The 21,495-nt window shown below is 43.7% G+C and overlaps 1 pseudogene; it reads right to left on the bottom strand.

The window, feature by feature from the left end:
- The window catches only part of LOC111982025 (transient receptor potential cation channel subfamily M member 4-like), a 61,440-nt pseudogene that overhangs the window by 26,696 nt on the left and 13,249 nt on the right, over nt 1-21,495 (bottom strand).

A 21,495-nucleotide genomic window follows, 5' to 3' on the forward strand; every position in this document is an offset into this window, starting at 1 on the left:
TTTTAAGGTGGCGCCTGTAATGCTATGGAGAAACCGACACTGCTACGTCTTCCTTGGTTCGTCAGTACGTCATCACGCTTTAATGAGTCGATTGCACCAAATCAAGCCACTATAAACAAGAACACGTGGAAGTACTCGTCCCTTTTCCCCTTGCGCGTCTTACGCAATGTATCTTTCATCTGGTGTCTTGGACTTGTGATTTAATGATATTTAGATGCTACTATCTACTTGTGAAGCTATGCTAGCTATGCTAATCAGTGTGTGGGGGGGGGTGGGGGGTGATCCCGGACCCGGGGTAGAGGCTCGTGAAAGGTTAATCTCGTCTTTACATATACTAAATAATATATGTGTGAAATTTGTTTTGATTGAGAATGGACCATTATCATGCACCTGTCTCGAAACACGGGTAGGGAAAAAAATACATTTCATCTATTCACTTAAATAGCGAATGGAGGACGCTTTTCCCGTGGTTATTTTCATACCAGCCAGGTAGGCTATACTCCTGTTGTAAAGACAAGCAATGTGCTTAATATTAGGAAAGTTAAGAAATAAATATAGTCGGTCTAGCCTAGCCTATAGAAAGCTGATGGGATCCTCCTCTTTTTAATAGAGGCCCACTCTGTTTTCTTTCATAATTGCATAGCCTATATAAATGTTGCGCAACATGAAGTGTTTAATTACATTTTTGATTACATTTGCATTGATGTCAGAGTGATTAGAGGGACAATAGAGTTAGCAAGTTTGGTAGGCTACTAATGACCATCAGCAGCATCAGAGCTTGGAGAAACCTAATTACTGTGACTAAACGGTCACGTGGAAGCCTTCATGACTTGTGACCGCCGGTGTGGCGGTAATATAGTCACCGCAACAGCCTTAACCCCTCCTCACCTCATACAAGCTGAGATCTTTGACAGAGGAGGGTCCTGATAGGGGGCTCATGGGGTTCTGGGGGCTCTTGAGGGCTAAGGCCTCTTTCGGAGAGCATACGGCCAGGCCCTTTCTCTCCGTGAGAAGCCGCTGGAGCAGAGTGAAGGCCAGAGAACTGTCGGACAGCGAGCGGTACAGGACCTCCAGATGCCTGTAGGTTAGGTAGTCCAGGATGTTGAGGCCGTTCTCGTTGAAGAGACGTATGAACTGGGGCTTGTCGTTGATCAGCGCATCCGTCATGGAGTCCTCTAGGTCCTCGTACTGCGGGAGGATAGAAGGGTGTTTTTTATAAACATGTATATCTGTCGATCTGTCTGTCAAAGTTGAAACAATACTATTGAGAAAATTAAGGAACGCTTCACGAATTGAATCGATTTCCAACTTCCCTTCTCCACCAGCCTATTTTCTCTATATTGCTAAATTTCCAATTTGTGAAGCGGATTGCCTGTCTGTCTGTCTGTTCTGCCTGCCTGTTTTGAATATAATAAATTCCTTGTCAACCTAATAACATAAAATCAAATAAATGGTGTTAAACAGGGGCATTAGAAGTGAGGAGCAGTTCACCTTCCATTGGATGTCCCCATTGAAGAGTTCACTCTTAGCGATGTCCACCCTGTTCCAGGCTACTGCTAGCTTCAGCTCCTCTGTGTACTCACTGGCATCGCTTGACACACGTCTACTGGCTGACAGAACAATACATAGAACGAATGATTAATGTGAGAGAAATTACAAGATTATGTTATAAATACTGTTATTGCATCAAATGGTTGTTTTATGCAACAGAATAGGGGGTTCTTAGAACACTCTCATCTGTGTGTGTTCTACTGAGAATGGGCCTCTGGGGGCCTAATGTTGACAGTAGATGTACGATGCCTTAGGCCACATTCCATTCATGGGAGGGAGTTTGCTCTGGTTCGACTGGAAGGTACCAGGGAGAAATGGCTTGGGGCCAGACCCTGGTTTCTACACAATGAGAAAAGTCTTTACAGCAGATACTGTCTGAAGTGAATTATTATATAAAAAAMGTTTTGTATTCTTTATCGTGGGGCTCTCAACGTCGACTAGCCATCATTATCGTAGAGCACTCAATCGATTCACTTTATATGTGTGTGTTGTATTGACCTGCTCCCTTATTAATAAGTGAATAAAGATTTAGTTTAAGGATAACTCTGACTTGTGTGATAAGTTTGTCTCTCCTCATTTGATAGTAAAGAAATTAACCACCACATTTGGCGACGGGGATGGGGATGTGAATCTTCACTTGGTGACCGCTCCTGACGACCTGGGTAAATCGTGCATGAGGGATCCCTCAAACACTTCGGGAATGGAGCAGATGGACCCACCTATAATCTGAGAGGCAGCCAAACSCGGACGACGCCGGGCCAATTGTGTGCCGCCCTGTGGGACTCCCAATCCCGGCCGGATGTGATTCAGCCTGGATTTGAACCAGGGACTGTAGTAATGCCTCTTGCTCTGAGATGCAGTGCCTTAGACCGCTGTGCCACTCTGGAGCCCAAATTGAAATTTGTTGCATGAGATAACATAATTCTCTTTCAGGTAAAGGCGCAAGATCTGTTTCCGAATCAATGAATGCCGATTTAACTCGTTAACTGCTAATCTATTCCTTTTGCGCATGTGAGAATCTCTGCGGAGAAATGCTTGGACCTTTAATTAAGGCTCTTTTCTGGGAATTGTGCCGTTATTATGTGCCTGATGTTACGACTACAGACCATTGTAATTGGGTTTTTGCGGGATTTCTTCGTCATTTCAATAGCATTGGGTCTATGGTATTGACTAAAATCTGGGTTTCTGATTGTAACTCAACTATTGGTATGTTTTGCCTAGACAGATACTGCCACCAGTGTTTGTTTTAAGTTGTTAAATTGAACATTTTAACAGCATACTTAGTTCATATTGGAAGGCTAATTTATTCAACATAAATTTTGAGGTAATACGTTTTTGTGGCCTAAATGGTTATTAGTGGTTTTTGGACAGACTACTAATGCCATGTTTTAGTCCGCTGGTGAAAGCGAGTCGTGCTCGCTGGGCTATATCGGGCTGTAAGGGATGCAGTGAGACATTTGCAGTAGAGGTCTGAATAGTTGAATCGGGAAACATTCTTTGATAATTTCTGATTACTGTTGCTCGGTTTTATAGTTTAGGTAACACCAGTGTCACGTTCGTCGAAATAACATTTGGACCAAGGGGCAGCGTGATATGGGTTCCACATCTTTTTATTCGTGAAACGCACAAAACATTTTAAAAAACAGCAAACGATACGTGAAGCTATGGAGTGCTCACAGGAAACTACACATAAACAAGATCCCACAAAACACAGTGGGGAAATGGCTGCCTTAATATGATCCCCAATCAGAGACAACGATAAACAGCTGCCTCTGATTGGGAACCATACCAGGCCAACATAGAAAAAAACTACCTAGATTACACACCCTAGTCACACCCCGACCTAACCAACATAGAGAATAAAAAGGTTCTCTATGGTCAGGGCGTGACAACCAGTGAATATGACCAGGAAGTTAATGTATTTTAACATTAAATTATGTTTCCATTACGGGGAACAGTGTCCGGTCATTAAAGTGGATTGAGTTTGAGTTTGAGTTATTTTTACAGGGACAGGGCACATTAATCAAAGTTTCAGTAAAAGTTCCGGTTTTAGCCAGCTGGCAAATTTTCAACCGCAGTCCCTGGGCAGGTTATTAAATAAATTACAATAACAATACAGACAATCAATGAGCACTGAGCACAATGTGAGGGCATTTTCTGTTAAACCTTACTAATGCTTGTGTACTAAAATATCCTTCTTTAAGCCTAGGCATTGGGCTAAAGAAACTAACCAATATAAGAAAGAAAAGTGTGTGCCAATTAATAAGAGGCCTGTTCTAACTGTTCTGTGTGTGTAGCATGACCCCGTGATGTCTGGGCACTCAGCCAAGAGCTGACAGAAACTAACTGATTTCTCTTAGCTTAACTGGAGACAGAGAACAGTGTTACAGTTGAAGTCGGAAGTTTACATACACCTTAGCCAAAAAACATTTCAATTCTGTTTTTCCACAATTCCTGACTTTTAATCCGAGTAAAGATTCCTTGTCTAASGTCAGTTAGGATCACCACTTTATTTTAAGAATGTGAAATGTCAGAATAACAGTAGAGAGAATTATTTATTTCAGCTTTTATTTATTTCATCACATTCCCAGTGGGTCAGAAGTTTACACACACTCAATTAGTATTTGGTAGCATTGCCTTTAAATTGTTTAACGTGGGTCAAACGTTTTGGGTAGCCTTCCACAAGCTTCCCACAATAAGTTGGGTGAATTTTGGCCCTTTCCTTCTGACAGAGCTGGTGTAACTGAGTCAGGTTTGTAGGCCTCCTTGCWCACACACGCTTTTTCAGTTCCGCCCACACATTTTCTATAGGCTTGAGGTCAGGGCTTTGTGATGGCCACTCCAATACCTTGACTTTGTTGTCCTTAAGCCATTTTGCCACAACTTTGGAAGTATGCTTGGGGTCATTGTCCATTTGGAAGACCCATTTGCGAGCAATCTTTAACTTCCTGACTGATGTCTTGAGATGTTGCTTCAATATATCCACAAAATTTTCCTACCTCATGATGCCATCTATTTTGTGAAGTGCATCAGTCCTTCCAGCAGCAAAGCACCCCCACAACATGATGCTGCCACCCCCGTGCTTCACGGTTGGGATGATGTTCTTCGGCTTGCAAGCCTCCCCCTTTTTCCTCCAAACACAACGATGGTCATTATGGCCAAACAGTTATGTATTTGTTTCATCAGACCAGAAGGACATTTCTCCAAAAATAACGATCTTTGTCCCCATGTGCAGTTGCAAACCGTAGTTTGGCTTTTTTATGGAGGTTTTGGAGCAGTGACTTCTTCCTTGTGTAACGGATGTGAAATGGCTAGCTAGTTAGCGGTGGTGCGCGCTAGCAGCCTTTCAGTCGGTTACGTCACTTGCTCTGAAACCTAGAAGTAGTGGTTCCCCTTGCTCTGCAAGGGCCGTGGCTTTTGTGGAGCGATGGGTAACGATACTTCGTGGGTGACTGTTGTTGATGTGTGCAGAGGGTCCCTGGTTCGCGCCCGTGTCGGGGCGAGGGGACGGTCTAAAGTTAAACTGTTACACTTGCTGAGCGGCCTTTCAAGTTATGTCGATATAGGACTCGTTTTACTGTGGATATAGATACTTTTGTACCTGTTTTCTCCAGCATCTTCACAAGGTCCTTTGCTGTTGTTCTGGGATTGATTTGCACTTCTCGCACCAAAGTACGTTCACCTCTAGGAGACAGAACGCGTCTCCTTCCTGAACAGTATGAAGGCTGTGTTGTCCCATGGTGTCTATACTTGCGTGCTATTGTTTGTACAGATGAACGTGGTACCTTCAGCCGTTTGGAAATTGGTCCAAGGATACCAGGCTTGTGGAGGTCTACAATTTTTTTCTGAAGTCTTGGCTGATTTCTTTTGATTTTCCCATGATGTCAAGCAAAGAGGGATTGAGTTTGAAGGTAGGCCTTGAAATACATCCGCAGGTACACCTCCAATTGACTCAAATGATGTCAATTAGCCTATCAGAAGCTTCTAATGCCATGACATAGTTTAAAGGCACAGTCAACTTAGTGTATGTAAACCTCTGACCCACTGGAATTGTGATACAGTGAATTCTAAGTAAAATAATCTGTCTGTAAACAATTGTTGGAAAAATGACTTGTGTCATGCACAAAGTATGTGTCCTAACCGACTTGCCAAAACTATAGTTTGTTAACAAGAAATTGTGGAGTGGTTGAAAAATAAGTTTTAATGACTCCAACCTAAGTGTATGTAAACTTCCGACTTCAACTGGTATATTCTGCACACTCAGTGATTAGGCTCTTGTTCTGTTTGGAGCCGTGTTTGTGGCGACGAAAGGTTATAGTGTTTGTGTGGGGTGTGTGTGTGTGATTGTGTGGTGTGTGTTTGGTGTTGTGTGTGTGTGTGTGTGTGTGTGTGTGTGTGTGTGTGTGTGTGTGTGTGTGTGTGTGTGTGTGTGTGTGTGTGTGTGTGTAGGGGTAGGACATACATAATTTGGGCTGACAGTCAAAGGTGCTTGCTTGCCGAACTTGGGGGAACCGTTGAGCTACTGTTAGAGGAAGTATGTCTGTAGTGACTTCCTGTCACTTTGGCACCTATTCTCCTGACTCAGTTGCGACGAACTGAGACAACCTTTTCATTATAGTCTGTACCCCGTAACCCAGTTTCGTCTCTCCTTCTGTACACACATACACATACATAAGGTCACGTGTTTTACAGATGCTTGCATGAGATAGCTTGAATACAGTCTGATGTGAATTATTAGTATTTTTCATACAAATCTTAACCTTGTGACCCATTCCATACATCTGTTGTTTGTCATGAACATTCAGGAGGATGTACTTACTTTGCTATAAAAAGGTGTTGTATTCTTTGTCTCTGGGCTCTCAACGAAATATCTGAGGGTGATTCATCAACCACCCATCATTATCGCAGAGCACTCAATCGATTCACTTTATATGTGTGTGTTGTATTGACCTGCTCCCTTATTAATAAGTGAATATAGATTTAGTTTAAGTATAACTCTGACTTGCGTGATAAGTATCTCTCCCCATTTGATAGTAAAGAAATTAACCACCACATTAGTTTGACCAGGATCATGTTCAACAAATCTCTCAACAGATAGCAAATGCACACACTCCATACACACACACACGCACCCCTACCTCTGACGAGAGCCTTCAGTAGCACTGTGTCAAAATCATCAGGACTCTCCTGCTCCCCGTGGAACACTGTGATCAGATCTCTGTTTTTATAGATACTCAGAGCCTTGGGGGGAGGGAGAGAAAAAGAAAGAGCTGAGCAGTATGACAGTCACTTAATCACTTATTTACTCAAACTCGCTTTCTCTTTCACACACCAACACCCATAGACAGGCATGTGGATGCTTGTACATGTATACACACTTTTATAAACTGGGTGGTTTGAGCCCAGAATGCTGATTGGCTGAAAGCCGTGCTATATCAGACCGTATACCATGGATATGACAAAACATTTATTTGTACTCCTCTAATAATGTTAGTAACCAGTTTATAATAGCAATAAGGCACCTCGGGGGTTTGTGATATATGGCCAATATACCACAGCTAGGGGCTGTGTCCTAGAACTCTGTGTTGGGTCGTGCTTAAAGAACAGCCCTTAGCCGTGGTATTTTGGTCATATACCACACACCCCCAGGCCTTTTTGCTTAAATACAGACACACACACATACACACACAAACACACACATTAATATGCATACTATCTCTTCTATTACTTGTTTTTGTTTTACTTCTTATTATTGATTATTATACTGCAATGTTGTGGGAGCCAGCGAACAAGCATTTCACTGTACCTTTTATACCTGCTGTAAACTGTGCACGTGACAAATAAAATAACACACACACACACACACTCACTCACCCTGTCCACCAGCTTCTCCACGTCTGCCTTGGCAGGGAAGTGTCTCCGGACCCTCTCACGGGCTCTGTCGCGCAGCTCCGCACTGGGCTTCTCGCTCCCCTCACCCTCTGGCTGGGGAGAGGGGGGGCTCATGGGCCCGGCTGACAGTACATCCAGCAGCTCACAGATGAGATCCGCCGCTGGACCAGAACCATTCAACACCAGCCAGGGAGTAGCCTTCTTCAGAGAGAGATCCACCCTCTGAGGGAGAGAGGGCGGGAGGGCGAAAAGCAGAAAAGAGAGTGAGAGAAAGTGAAAGAAGGAGAGATAAGAGGGAAAAGGAAATTCAAAAGGGACGGAGAGAGAGAAAGAGGGGATAACGGGAATGTTCTGGTCATGCACAGTAATGTACTATAGGCCTAGTGATGTCATGAAAAGTAAAGTACGTCATAGTGATGATAGTGATGTTGCCATAGCTTACCTCCAGCATGGCAGCGTCCCCTGAGATGAGCATACACAATACAGGGACATCTATACTGCCACTACCTGGAAAACAACAGGTACAGGGAAGGGGTGTAGGACAAATGGGAGAAGTCCATAAAATCAAGGTTTTAGTCATGAGTCATTGATCAGATGTCATGATTTACTACATGATTTACTACTCATAAGAATATTTATAAGAATATTTATTTTTCCACAAGCATCATGGGTTTGGAACAGTGAATTAAGTGTATTTCCTAAAAATAAAAAAAGGGACGCTACACAAAAGAGAGGAGGAGATTGCCTTGTATAGTCATGATGTCAACAGAAACAAAATAAACTCCTATGGGTTGTTCGCCAGATGAGTTCAACTTTGGATGAACTTGTTAGTCTTTCTTCCTGAAATATATAAATCACCCACCGAATACAAGCAATACAAAAGAGTTACACGAGCATCACAGAGTATTAAAGGCTATATCATATCGCAAAGGACGTTGGTACATGTGAAAACTCATACTCGAACGTTATGAGAATGAAATCAAGTTTTGCAAATATTTCTGCAATAGGATATGGGCGTTATCGCATCTAGCTATCAACATGGCTGTGGTTCTACTGATTGAATTACATCTAGTCGCATTTTCCAACTGCAAGCAAGGCGTCATCGTTCAGTGGTCCTCTGTAATGCTTATTACGGCTTAGCCTCAAGCTTTAGCTTAACACTTGCATGCTGAAATGTAGGTACTGGAAACATGATTGCTGATAAGAAAAGTAATATTGTTGATCTGAACATACAGTAGTACACATTAAATGGGTGGCTTAAACATACTGCACGCCACCTGTACACCTGGGGGCTAGTCTTACAAGTGTGGGTGTGTGTATCTATGCGCATGTGTGCGTGTATCTATGCGCATGTGTGCGTGCATGCGCGTATGTAACTACTGAGTCTCACCCCAGATGCCGGTGCGCTGGTGGGAGATGTAGTCCTCCATCTTGGCCCGGAAGGCCGTTTCCCCTCCCCGCCGGCTTACACTCCCATCATCCACCAACAGGAAGGCCTGGTAGTTACTATCCAGGCAGCACGAGTCATGGGACGTGTTCTGGACATAATACCGTGCTGGAAAACTACCCTGAGAGAGGAAGAGGAGGAGGGTAGAGAGTGAGAGAGAGAAAGAGAGAGAGAGCAGAGGTAGAGAAGGGGATCAGAGGAGGAGAGAAGGATAAAGGCAGAGGGGGAGTGAGTTTGGGGAAGTAAAAAGGAGGGTAGAGAGAGAGAGAGAGAAGAGAGAGAGAGAGAGAGAGAGAGAGAGAGAGAGAGAGAGAGAGAGAGAGAGAGAGAGAAAGAGAGAGAGAGAGGAGGAAGGAACGAGAGAGAGAGAGAGAGCGAGAGAGAGAGAGAGAGAGAGAGAGAGAGAGAGAGAGAGAGAGAAGATAGAGAGAGAGAGCATTGTGATTACCTTCCGTTTGTGTAATACAATTTCCTTGTTATTGTTATTTATTTGATTTCCTGTGGCTTTGCTTTGCTGAGTGAGAAAGGGTGAGAAGTAGAGGGGAGCTACTGTATGAGTGTATGTGTCTGTGCATGTTTAATTCTATATACATTTAACAGTGTGTGTGTGTGTATGTGTATGTGTGCCTGTGTGGTCACGCCATGTGTGTGTGTATGTGTATGTGTGCCTGTGTGGTCACGCCATGTGTGTGTGCATTTGTGTGTGTGTGCATGTGTGTGCATGTGTGTCTGCGTGTGCACATATGTGTGCGTGTACCTCAGAGTTGATGAGCTGCTGTCTGTTGTGCACGAGGCCCCAGGGGGCCACGCCCACAGCGATGACTTTCTTCTGGGACAGGGAGGAGGCCGCCGCCGCATGATCCCTCACTGCTTCCCCAACACAACGTCCCACCCCCTCCCTCAGCCCCCCCGTCACTATCCACGCCCCTGGGAGAGAGGAGCGAGAAATGTTTATGACACAATAATAATATGCGAGCAGACGCCTTTATTTAAAGCGACTTGCAGTACAGTGAGTGCATACATTTTCTTTTTTTGTGTATTTTTTTTTATGTGTATGTGACACCTGTGGGAATTGAACCCAAAACCTTGGAATAGCAAGCACACTTTCTTACCAACAGCGTAACACATGATCATAGACAATGGACAGTAAACAATAGACAGATAAGGAGCTTGTCGGTTATGAGTCAAGGGAACTGTGCAAATACGTACTCTACACATCCTTCCTTTCCTAATATATAAATATAATATGCCATTTAGCAGACACTTTCATCCAAAGCAACTTACAGTCATGCATGCATACATTTTATGTATAGGCGTGGTCCCAGGAATCAAACCCACTATCTTGGCATTGCAAGCGCTATGCTCTACCAACTGAGCTGCAGAGGACCACAGGTGCTACAGATGACTTTCCTCCCTCTTTCCTTCAAAAGTCATTTTGTCCATTTAATGGCAGTGAAAGATGCCACCATGTATTGGAATCAGGCCCAGAAATGTTTTCTTTCAAATACTCAATTTGATTGCTCACTTACGCACTTCTATTCCTTCTCTGGATCAGCTCTCATCTGACCTACTGGTTTGCCTCATACGACTGCTGTGTCTACAAACGTTATAATGCTTTATGGCTGAACTTGCTTATTTCCCTGCCTTGCTTTAACGAACAACTGTCTGGCCTAGATGGTCTTGTGTTTTGTGAACTTCGAACCAGTACAGCCAGAGGAGGACAAGGAGGAGACTCAGAGACAGAGATGGAAGACGAAGCAAGACACCCCACTAGCTGGATTAATCTTTTTTATATGGTTCAATGAAAATGAATTAACTAAGTAGACCAGACTCAGCTGCTATTACACTGGTGTCTATGGGAGACACACCCAGTTAAGCAGACCAGATAAAAATAAAAAAAATCCAATGGTAAACGGCTTATCCACCATTTATCCACCGTCTGTCTGAGCTTCAAAATGGTATATACACTGTAGATGTAGGAAACATGGGACAGTTATTCTGCTTTGAAAGTTGATGAACTTGTTAACCCACTAGGAGACAAGTAGAAGAAAAAGCCTTTGAAAGCCTCTTTGTTTACGCCTATTCAGCATTGTTCACTTTAGCTCACCCCACCCACGCAACTTAGCCCCACCCAGAGTCACCATGTGAGTCATCGTGGCATTTTTTTATTTCACCTTTATTTAACCAGGTAGGCCAGTTGAGAACAAGTTCTCATTTACAACTGCGACCTGGCCAAGATAAACCAAAGCAGTGCGACAAAAAACAACWCAGAGTTACACATGGGATAAACAAAAGTACAGCCAATAACAATAGAAAAATCTATATACAGTGTGTGCAAATGGAGTAAGGAGGTAAGCCAATAAATAGGCCATAGTAGCGAAGTAATTATAATTTAGCAAATTAACACTGGAGTGATAGATGTGCAGATGATGATGTGCAAGTAGAAACACTGGTGTGCAAAAGAGAAAAAAAAGTTAAAAAAAAAAAAAAATGGGGATGAGGTAGGTAGTTGGATGAGCTGTTTACAGCTGCAGCGATCGGTGAGCTGCTCAGATAGCTAACGCTTAAAGTTAGTGAGGGCATATAAGTCTCCAACTTCAGCGATTTTTGCAATTCGTTCCAGTCATTGGCAGCAGAGAACTGGAAGGAAAGGCGGCCAAATGAGGTGTTGGCTTTGGGGATGACCAGTGAGATATACCTGCTGGAGCGCGTGCTATGGGTGGGTGTTGTTATGGTGACCAGTGAGCTGAGATAAGGCGGAGCTTTACCTAGCAAAGACTTATAGATGACCTGGAGCCAGTGTGTCTGGCAACGAATATGTAGCGAGGGCCAGCCGATGAGAGCATACAGGTCGCAGTGGTGGGTGGTATATGGGGCTTTGGTGACAAAGCGGATGGCACTATGATAGACTGCATCCAGTTTGCTGAGTAGAGTGTTGGAGGCTATTTTGTAAATGACATCGCCGAAGTCGAGGATCGGTAGGATAGTCAGTTTTACGAGGATATGTTCGGCAGCGTGAGTGAAGGAGGCTTTTTTGGGGGATTTGAGATGCTTAATACAAGTCTGGAATGAGAGTTTACAGTCTAGCCAGACACCTAAGTATTTGTAGTTGTTCACATATTCTAAGTCAGAACTGTCCAGAGTAGTGATGCTAGTCGGGCGGGTGCGGGCAGCGATCGGTTGAAGAGCATGCATTTAGTTTTACTAGCATTTAAGAGCAGTTGGAGGCCACGGAAGGAGAGTTGTATGGCATTGAAGCTCGTTTGGAGGTTTGTTAACACAGTGTCCAAAGAAAGGCCAGATGTATACAGAATGGGGTCGTCTGCGTAGAGGTGGATCAAGGAATCKCCCGCAGCAAGAGCGACATCATTAATATATACAGAGAAAAGGGTCGGCCCGAGAATTGAACCTTGTGGTGCCCCCATAGAGACTGCCAGAGGTCCAGACAACAGGCCCTCCGATTTGACACACTGAACTCTATCTGAGACGTAGTTGGTGAACCAGGCAAGGCAGTCATTTGAGAAACCAAGGCTGTTGAGTCTGCCGATAAGAATACGATGATTGACAGAGTCGAAAGCCTTGGCCAGGTCGATGAAGACGGCTGCACAGTACTGTATTTTATCGATGGCGGTTATGATATCGTTTAATATCTTGAGTGTGGCTGAGGTGCACCCATGACCAGCTCGGAAACCGGATTGCACAGCGGAGAAGGTACGGTGGGATTCGAAATGGTCAGTAATATGTTTGTTAATTTGGCTTTCAAAGACGTTGGAAAGGCAGGGCAGGATGGATATAGGTCTGTAACAGTTTGGGTCCAGGTGGAAAGCATGGCCAGCCATAGAGTAATGCTTATTGAAATTCTCAATTTTCGTGGATTTATCGGTGGTGACAGTGTTTCCTAGCCTCAGTGCAGTGGGCAGCTGGGAGGAGGTGCTCTTATTCTCCATGGACTTTACAGTGTCCCAGAACTTTTTGGAGTTAGAGCTGCAGGGTGCAAATTTCTGTTTGAAAAAGCTAGCCTTTGCTTTCCTAATTGACTGTGTGTATTGGTTCCTGACTTCCCTGAAAAGTTGCATATTGCGGCGACTATTCGATGCTAGTGCAGTACGCCACAGGCGTCCTCCAGAAACTAACCTCTCCAGTTCCTACTCCAGTTTAATTGGTGGGTCTTTACTCTTTTGTTCTCTATTGCTCCTCTATTGTTTTTTAAGCAAGGGGGCAGGCCGATGACATCAGAGGGCACCATCAGACCAACTCCTTGAATGGCCTACTCCATGAAGTTTGCACATGTGTCTAAAATACATTATTTTGCTCAAAACATTCTTTTGATCCAGCTTCAAAGAGCAGAAAATACAACATTTTTGGTTATGGAAAATATATTTCACAGRGGTTAAGATGGTACAATGAATCTCTACACAATGACTTGTTTTGTCACAAAAACTGAAATTAGGCTAACTATTAGAATTTTAGCAACCAGGAAATGGCGGAGCGATTTATTAAATACATTACTGTATTTATACTGTACGTGGGATATTGTTTTTCAACATGAAAAGTTAAACTTTCTACCACTGAGCTTTGTCGATAGCGCCAGATAAATTCAGGGCAGCAATATTTTTGAGAGCTGTAGCAACACTTTTGCAGTTGTCCAAACAATCGGCAGTAACAAAGATTATCTACATACAGGTATGTTCTGTTTGCTTCAACGTTTTCTACGTTGCATGATGGTTTGTAATGAACAACACGTTTCCTTTGAGGTACGTTTGCTCCCGTTTGTTAGGTGTGGCCTGGCCAATATGAGTTTGAGCATCTGAAACTTGTGCAACACACCATATGGAAGCTGCCCTCTGGGCCACTATAATCGCAAAATTTTTCAACTGGTCTTTSAGTWCAGTACCGTTTCCGTTGTATTCAACTTTGCACACCATTCTGTCGTACTGAACGCAACCCTGGAAGCCTCCAATCTGTTATAGACAGAAGCCTGTGACATGAAAGACCAATCAGGACTCATCTCTCGGCATGTCCAGCCACTCCATTAGCTCAGCCAATCAGGGCAAGCCAGGAAGGATCCTGTCTTTCTCCCTGGCTGCATTCAGTACGAAATAAACGGTGAGCAACATTCAGTTAAACGGCCAGTTGAACGGCCAGTAGAAAAACGGGGAGGAGTTGGGTTGTGGGTTGAAAAGTGAGGGGATTCTATCAATGACCCAGGCATGCACTGGGTGAAGCGAGTTAACGTTGATTGCATTCAATTTTGAATCGGGCCGCCTCCTGGGCATGAGCAAACGGCCCCGTTTTGACCGACGACGAAGTCGGCTGAAAACAAAAGTGACATAGGTTAAGCACATAAGTAAGATTCTTTGTTTCCACATGCAAAAGTGATTACTTTTGATAAAAAAAGGCTTTTTCTGCCTTCCAGATGAAAACTAGTTTGACGATTGGAACATAAATGTATTTTATGGAAAAGAGAGTTTCTGAATGATGCATCATGCTGACTTGTTGACAACATGACCGGGCGGCGCAGATTACTGTTTTTTTTGAGATGGGCGCTCTTCCCTCACCGCTTTTGTTACAGAATGGCTCAATTACGCTTTACAAATTATGAATATGCTTGAGAATACGTCGCTCATTGCTTCAAGCCACAACCGTCAAATAAGAGCAAACGTACCTCAAAGTCTGTTAAAAAACATTGAAGAACATTTTGGAGAAATCTGTCATGTAGTACAAACGGTCACACATTGTAGTAAACATTTAAACGATACTGAATGCACCCCCTATATAGCTTAGTGCTTTCTCCTTAGCTAAACTAGGCTTGTAATTTTTTTACATATCATTACAGTGCCAGTCAAAAGTTAGGACACACCTACTCATTCCAGGGTTTTTCTTTCTTTCTTTKTTTATCTACTATTTTCTACATTGTAGAATAATTGTGAAGATATCAAAAAAATAACACAAATGGAATCACATTGTCACGAAAAAAGTGGTTACCTAATAAAAATAACAGCCCTACTGTGAAGTAGGAACTAGCACCAGCTTCCTTAATCCCATCACAAATGGTTACTAAACAACTCAAGACATCAAAAGGGGTTCTTAGATACTTATGACAATGTGTATAATGCATTATAACCATATCATGAATCATTATTCCTGTATGTTAAAGAGACTGGACCCATTCATCTCAATATGAATTATTGATATTTTAAACAAATAGGTTAAACAGTGGGCGTTGTCCTCACCTGTGCTCTGTGCCATCCTGACCAGCCTCTGACCCAGGACACCAGGGTGTGTGTGTGTGTGTGTGTGTGTGTGTGTGTGTTGTGTGTGTGTGTGTGTGTGTGTGTGTGTGTGTGTGTGTGTGTGTGTGTGTTGTGTGTGTGTTGTGTGTGTGTGTGTGTGTTGTGTTGTGTGGTGTGTGTGTGTGTGTTTGTGTGTGTGTCTCACCTTGTGGGCTCTGTGCCGCCCTGACCAGCCCCTGTCTCAGCACCTCCCTGACCCGCTTGACCTTCTCGCGACCAACCCCCCCCCCCCACCACAGAAACCACCAGGTTGGGGGAGGGCACCCCCCAATGGGCCGTCATCAGGCCGTACATGATATGAGGTGGGGTGTCGCATGACAAACGCAGGAACTGACCAATAGGAAGAGAAGAGGGGAAGAAATGGACAATTAGTATCGCCACACAATAAAGTTATGATGATCAAGCGGCTGTGGTGGTTTGTGAATACCTATGCTACATAAAGTGCTCCTAGCTAGTTGCTTGTTTTGCCTATGGTGTATTCAGAGGCGAAGAGATATCGGTCCAGGTGAGAACATTCCGTCTGACTGAGCCAATGTTGTGAGGCCTGGCAGCACTGCTAGAACACGGACTTCTCTGCTATGGTTCCGTAAAATAACAGACAGACGTTCTGCTGTGACAGCCTCATACAGTATCTCACCACTGTTAAATCATGTGACACATGGGAAAAAAGTGTTTTCTTAACGTTTAAACTACTTTTTTTTCTTGTTAAAGCGGTAAGAAAGATTAATAAAATTCCACGTGAATTCACAATGCAGAATATCAATTCCGAGCCTAACCCGGTATCTGACATCAGGACWGATTTTTCTCCACAACCTGATCCACCCACATTTTTCGGAGAGCTGATTCGTGACAATTTATTTAATTTCATGTGAAGCTGTCTTATGTCCATTGTTGGGGGCCTGCACTGCTGCCAGCAACGGTTTGGGTCTCATGGAGCGTCTCTTTCAGATGGTTAAGAATTGCACCTTTACTACCGTTACTGTATCTCAATTCCACCTCGCAAAGTTTGCATTTCACCACCTTCTGAAATAACTTCTCAAAGTATTGCCATACAGGACTTCGTGCTGTCGCTTGCAGTTTCCTTTCCTTCCTTTCATTTTCCAATTGTTAACAACAATGACGTGTGGAGTGCTTTATATCCATGGCAAATCATTTGAAAGATGCATATCGCTTTGTTACTGTTCAAAATATGAATACATGTCAACCTATTTTGTGGTTCTAGTCCTAACATGTAATTGATGGTTATATTAGAGCAATGTATATTATGTAATTGTGCACTTGATTAAAAACCCAAGACTTCTCAAAGACCAGGCAAGAAAGCTAGATCTAAATGTTTTGTAATGCCAGTACTAAATTGCTCCCTCCGCTACTCCTAAATCGCTCCCTCCCCCTTGGCCCCAATCCTTCGATGTTTGCAGATCTGTAGGGTCTGGGCAGGTAGGTTATAAGCAGTGCAATGATGGATCTCACACCTTACAGATGGTTAGGGCCAAGGGAAGAGGTAGGGAGCGGTTTAAGACCGGATGTAAATGTTGAGGAGACTTTCCCAATCACACCGAGTTTCCCTAACGCCTCGATCTGCACTCAAACCTGTTTCATTACGTAATCCAACATGTTTATGGGATACGTGTGCAAAAAAACATTCACCATTTTCCTACTATTTATGTTAAGTCTACACATACAATTTGATGCATACGTTGGATTTTATCACGGAATCTTCCGGAACTGTCATTACGCACACCTGGTCCCTATTCCCAGTGATTAGTAATTGTATAAGTGTGCCCTTTGTTCACCATTGTCCTGTCGATAATTGTTCCAATGTCCGTTGGTTGTGTGAGTACCGTTGTGCTGTGTGTTTTGGCTTTCATGCCATTGTAGATTGCGCAGATGATTACGGATCTCGTCCCGTGTGATAATCATTGTGCCATTGCGAATTTATTCGAGGTACTCCTGGCTCTTTTGTTTGGGTCTCAACCTTGTGTTTTGTATACGTGTTTGTTTGGTCTCTGTCCCCATGCCTTTACATGGCACGCTGTAATTTGGGTAAATAGAAAACGCTATTACGCATTCCTGCGCCTGTCTCCCGATCATTATACCAACGTGACAGATGTCTACAATGTATGCACCATGCAGAACGCAATGCAACTGCCTCTGCAACGCAATGCTGCAAGGCAAACGCAGCGTTCCCTTCTAAATGAATGTTCTTCTGGTGTGCCAAAACGCAATGACGCTGTCGGTCTGATCGAGGCGTAATGGTTATCTCTCTGTCCTCTCCCTCTAGATGAAAAGACACTTAACTCTGCATGTCTAGCAGATTGGATGTTAGCCTAACACCTCAAGCAAGATAATCTGCTCTTCCTCCCTGGAAAGGCTTGCCTGCTCCAAGACCTCGGCCATGGTTAACAACTCCATTGTGTCCCCCTACCAGACTGTGTAAAACTCCTTCACACTCTCCACTAGCTCCCATCAGCAGTATGCATCAAATTCAAGTCCCTGTTGCTTGCCGATAGGGTAGCAATGGGAATCGACCCTCTCCAATCTTTATCAGCACTGCCAAACTTATATTCCTTCAAATTGCCATAAAACACTGTGCGTTGGGCCAGTAACCGAATCCCCGAACTGACAAGGTAAAAAACCTGTCGTTCTGCCCCTGAGCAAGGCAGTTAACCCAATGTTCCCCGGGTGCCGATGACGTGGATTTCGATTAAGGCAGCCCTCCGCACCTCTCCGTTCCTCCAGGGCCCCTAGCTGTTGCATATCTTTGTCCTATCACACCTGATTCAACTAATCAATTGCTTGAAGAGGGATGTCCAGGGGGATATACATGTTTTGTCTAGAACAAATATAATTATCTGCCAAGTAGAATAAGGAAATTGTAATAACTCTATTCATTACATTTGCACTTGCAATGTTCTGTACATTTCACCTGAGATGTCACTGACTATACCTCAGTCGTACTTCTGTTGGAATTGAACAGAAATGACTAGGGGGTCCCAAGGAACGTATTAAATTAAATACTGTTTCACTGTTCACTCCTAGTAAATAGTCAATCAGCTTGGTCCATAATGTGACTCATTACAATGGGTTTTTATCACTGGTTATTCATGCATCCTTTTCCATAACTATTTCTAGCTTCATCTACCTGGATCTGCCTAAGGCCTATGTGGATCCCCATGACCTCAAGGAGGAAGTCAAGGTAAGCCACACATAGGGTGTCGCAGCCAGCCGCGACCGGGAGACCCATGAACGAGCGATACATCCTGGAAGTGTAGTTTCAGCATGACTCTCAATGTGAGAGGTGAGGAAGTCTGAGTGGCCCCTCGAAGTGTAGTCTCGCATCGTTCCACTTTTAACCAACGTTTAGTTGGCTTCAAAGCCCTTTTGAGATCATAGCCCATGACAAGTTAAGCAATCCTCCAGGGCTGTTTCCAGGTATGGGCGTTTAGATTCGTGTTTAGTGGACATATTCCCCACAAAGTGGAGTGGTCGTTCGCAATGATGTGATGTGCCATTTCTGTTCAAGGTGGAAGCAGATTTTGATTGGGCTTGGCTTTAATGAAGCGTTTGACCTTTTTCTTCGCAACCTTTGTATCAGAGTCTATAGACAAAGCCCGTGGGCTTGTTTCTTGATCAAGTGGGCCCTGGATAGGGTCTCGAGTGAGAGCGGGGGAAATTTGAATTTTAACGTCCTTGCTATGGGTGTTAATTCCTGCGGACCTGATGTCCGGTAATTACCCGTCTAGTCCTTGTGACTTATCTTTTACCTTATTCTCAAAATGTTCACGCTTTAGTTCTTCACGTAGTGGAACTTCTGGAGAACATTGGTCTACATTTTGATCGTCCTTCAACCCTTTGTTACCCTTGTGCTCTGACACTTTGTGTGGGTTGGGTGCAGGAATGTAGTGAACAGGTCGATTGTAGCGGTAGTCATTTTGATGGCGACATACTTTACAGTTATTTCGACCGCGGAGGTCATTGGAATCGTTGTTTTGTGGTAGAAACCGTTGTTGTGCGTCATCTCTCAACGCTCCAATACCTCATAATGCACCCTCTAACTGGAGTGAGTGCTCCTGGTCAAACTTCAAAACCGAGTAGTCAGGGCTCTTAGCGTTGTGACCTTTGAATGCCTAAAAAGCTGTTTGCAAGCTCTATGAGCTGTAAGATACGCAAGCCAACGTGGGCTGCAGGGCTCGAGTAGGTAATGAAGGTGGGACACATGTTCGACAGAAACATTTGTTTGAATGGTAACAGCTCTTCCATTCCTGTTCCAGTGAGTAGGCCAAAGTAAGCTGAACGAAGCCTATGCTTGTGGGTGTTCGTTCCAAGCTTGTTTGACGGTGTTAGCCAGTGAGCTATCGTGTTTGCGAGTCGCAGAACCACTGAATTCTAATTTCAAAGCTGTGGCAAGTTTAGCATAGTCATTTAGCACATGTTGCTGTTGTAGACAAATGAACCTCTTCACGTGTCTATTCGACGTTCGCTTCAACAGGTAAACCCTGTCAGAACCCGTAGCGTTCGGGTAGCCATCCAATGCGTCCTCTATGTCAGCTAGGAACGTCTCAGTATCGTTTGGCTCACCTGGAACGGGGTCAAAGGTGGGGAAATTCTTGACGAGTTTGTCAAGGTATTCCGTGCCAAGCGGGCGGAGAGGGTTGGTTTCATCCTGTGGGGAAATTGGGGCCGAAAGGCAAAGAGGAGAAGCAAAGCTTTGGCTTTGTTGTCCAAGAGGCACCATATTACTCAGTGCTGAATGGCCAAGAGGAGAAGACTGAGGGACACGAGAGATGCAAAGTCTGAAACCTATCGTCTTTACTCCTTTGAGTACAGGGCTCTGGTTGCTTGGATGGGTATTCACAGTGTAGCGCGTGATCTTTCTGGAATTCCACCAGATTGTACCTTAGGGTGCTATTCTGCTGCATTGCAGAGTCCACTTGACCACTTAGAGTACTGATTTTGGACACGTGAGTGTCGCATTTGCTCCTTTTGGTCTCAAACTTATCTGTCATGGTTTGCAGATAGAGGTTTTGAGTACGGAGCGAGAGATTCAGTGATGAGATTTCCTCAGCTTGCTAAGAAATCAATATTTCCATCTTCATCACCTGAGTTCTCTCATCATTCATTTGGTCGGCAACTTAAATGAGTTCTGCTGATTTGTCATCCAACTTAGTTATTGTGTTCATTAACTGATCAACTTTGGTCTGCAGCATTTGGCGTAGAACAGTGTTACTTTGAGTAACGTTCAACAAAACTACATGCATGTTATCAAGTTGAGAGCGCCTGTTTGAAGATAACTCGTCAGACTTATCTAGTTTGCCTTGGACATCATGGTATTTAGTTTTGGCTAAATCGAGATGTTCCTATAGCATATGATTATGAATCCTGTGGAAGGCAATTTTGTTAAAGAGTTTATGCTTGTTCATCGTCATAGGTTTTTGCAATTGCATTTAATTGTTCAGTTTTCAAACGCAGTTCCATTGCTAGCAGAATTTTTCCCTTTTCTGCATTTGTCATTGGTTTCCCAGTTCTCTCCACCTGCACCTTTATGTCTACCGTTACCTGCTCGTGCTTCAGCTGTGCAATGCGGTATTGGACCGATGCCAATCTAGACTGGAGAGAACCTTTACGAGGCCTGCACCCYATGTTTGATTTTGGAGAGCTTGTTCGTAATGCTGTTTTTCCATTAGGTTTGGTATCGCTGCTGAGGTCAGAGATCAATCCATTTATGGGTTGAGGTTCACTAAGCCGGAGGCGGGACTTCCGTCAGTACTGGGGTTTACTAAATGTGCTTTGCAAAAGCAGATTTTACTGATTGATCTATTTTAATGATAAATCAAACCTGTATAGGCTATTTGGGAATTAAACTTTAAATTAACCTGAACCTTGTTGATCTAGGTTAATGTGAAACGTTTAAATTGTCACATTGTGGAAAACCAATCAATTTGAATATTATTTAAAAGATCCACTTGAAAGGTAAATCTGGCAATATCACTTGTTAGTTAAATTGAATGAGACATCGATATCCAGTTATTTGCGATTGGCTGGATATCCTAATGTGATCCACTTTTGGGTGTCACCTAATTCTTTTTCAAGAGATGTACTGGCGATTCTTCACCACCAGTGATCGCAGAAAGCTGAAATCAAACGGAAGTACAAAGGGCGGGACTTCCGTCGCGCAAGGCAGAGGTATTTCAACGGGACACAGGAAAAAGAAAATACTGTTTCCCTTTGTTAGCTTAGCATCTCGGGCAAGCTAATACTACTTTGTAAAATAAACCTCACTTCCAAGCACAAAATAGGGTCCCCTTCACCATG

Source organism: Salvelinus sp. IW2-2015, linkage group LG20 (genome assembly GCF_002910315.2).
Source record: "Salvelinus sp. IW2-2015 linkage group LG20, ASM291031v2, whole genome shotgun sequence".
In the NCBI taxonomy this organism is placed as follows: domain Eukaryota; kingdom Metazoa; phylum Chordata; class Actinopteri; order Salmoniformes; family Salmonidae; genus Salvelinus; species Salvelinus sp. IW2-2015.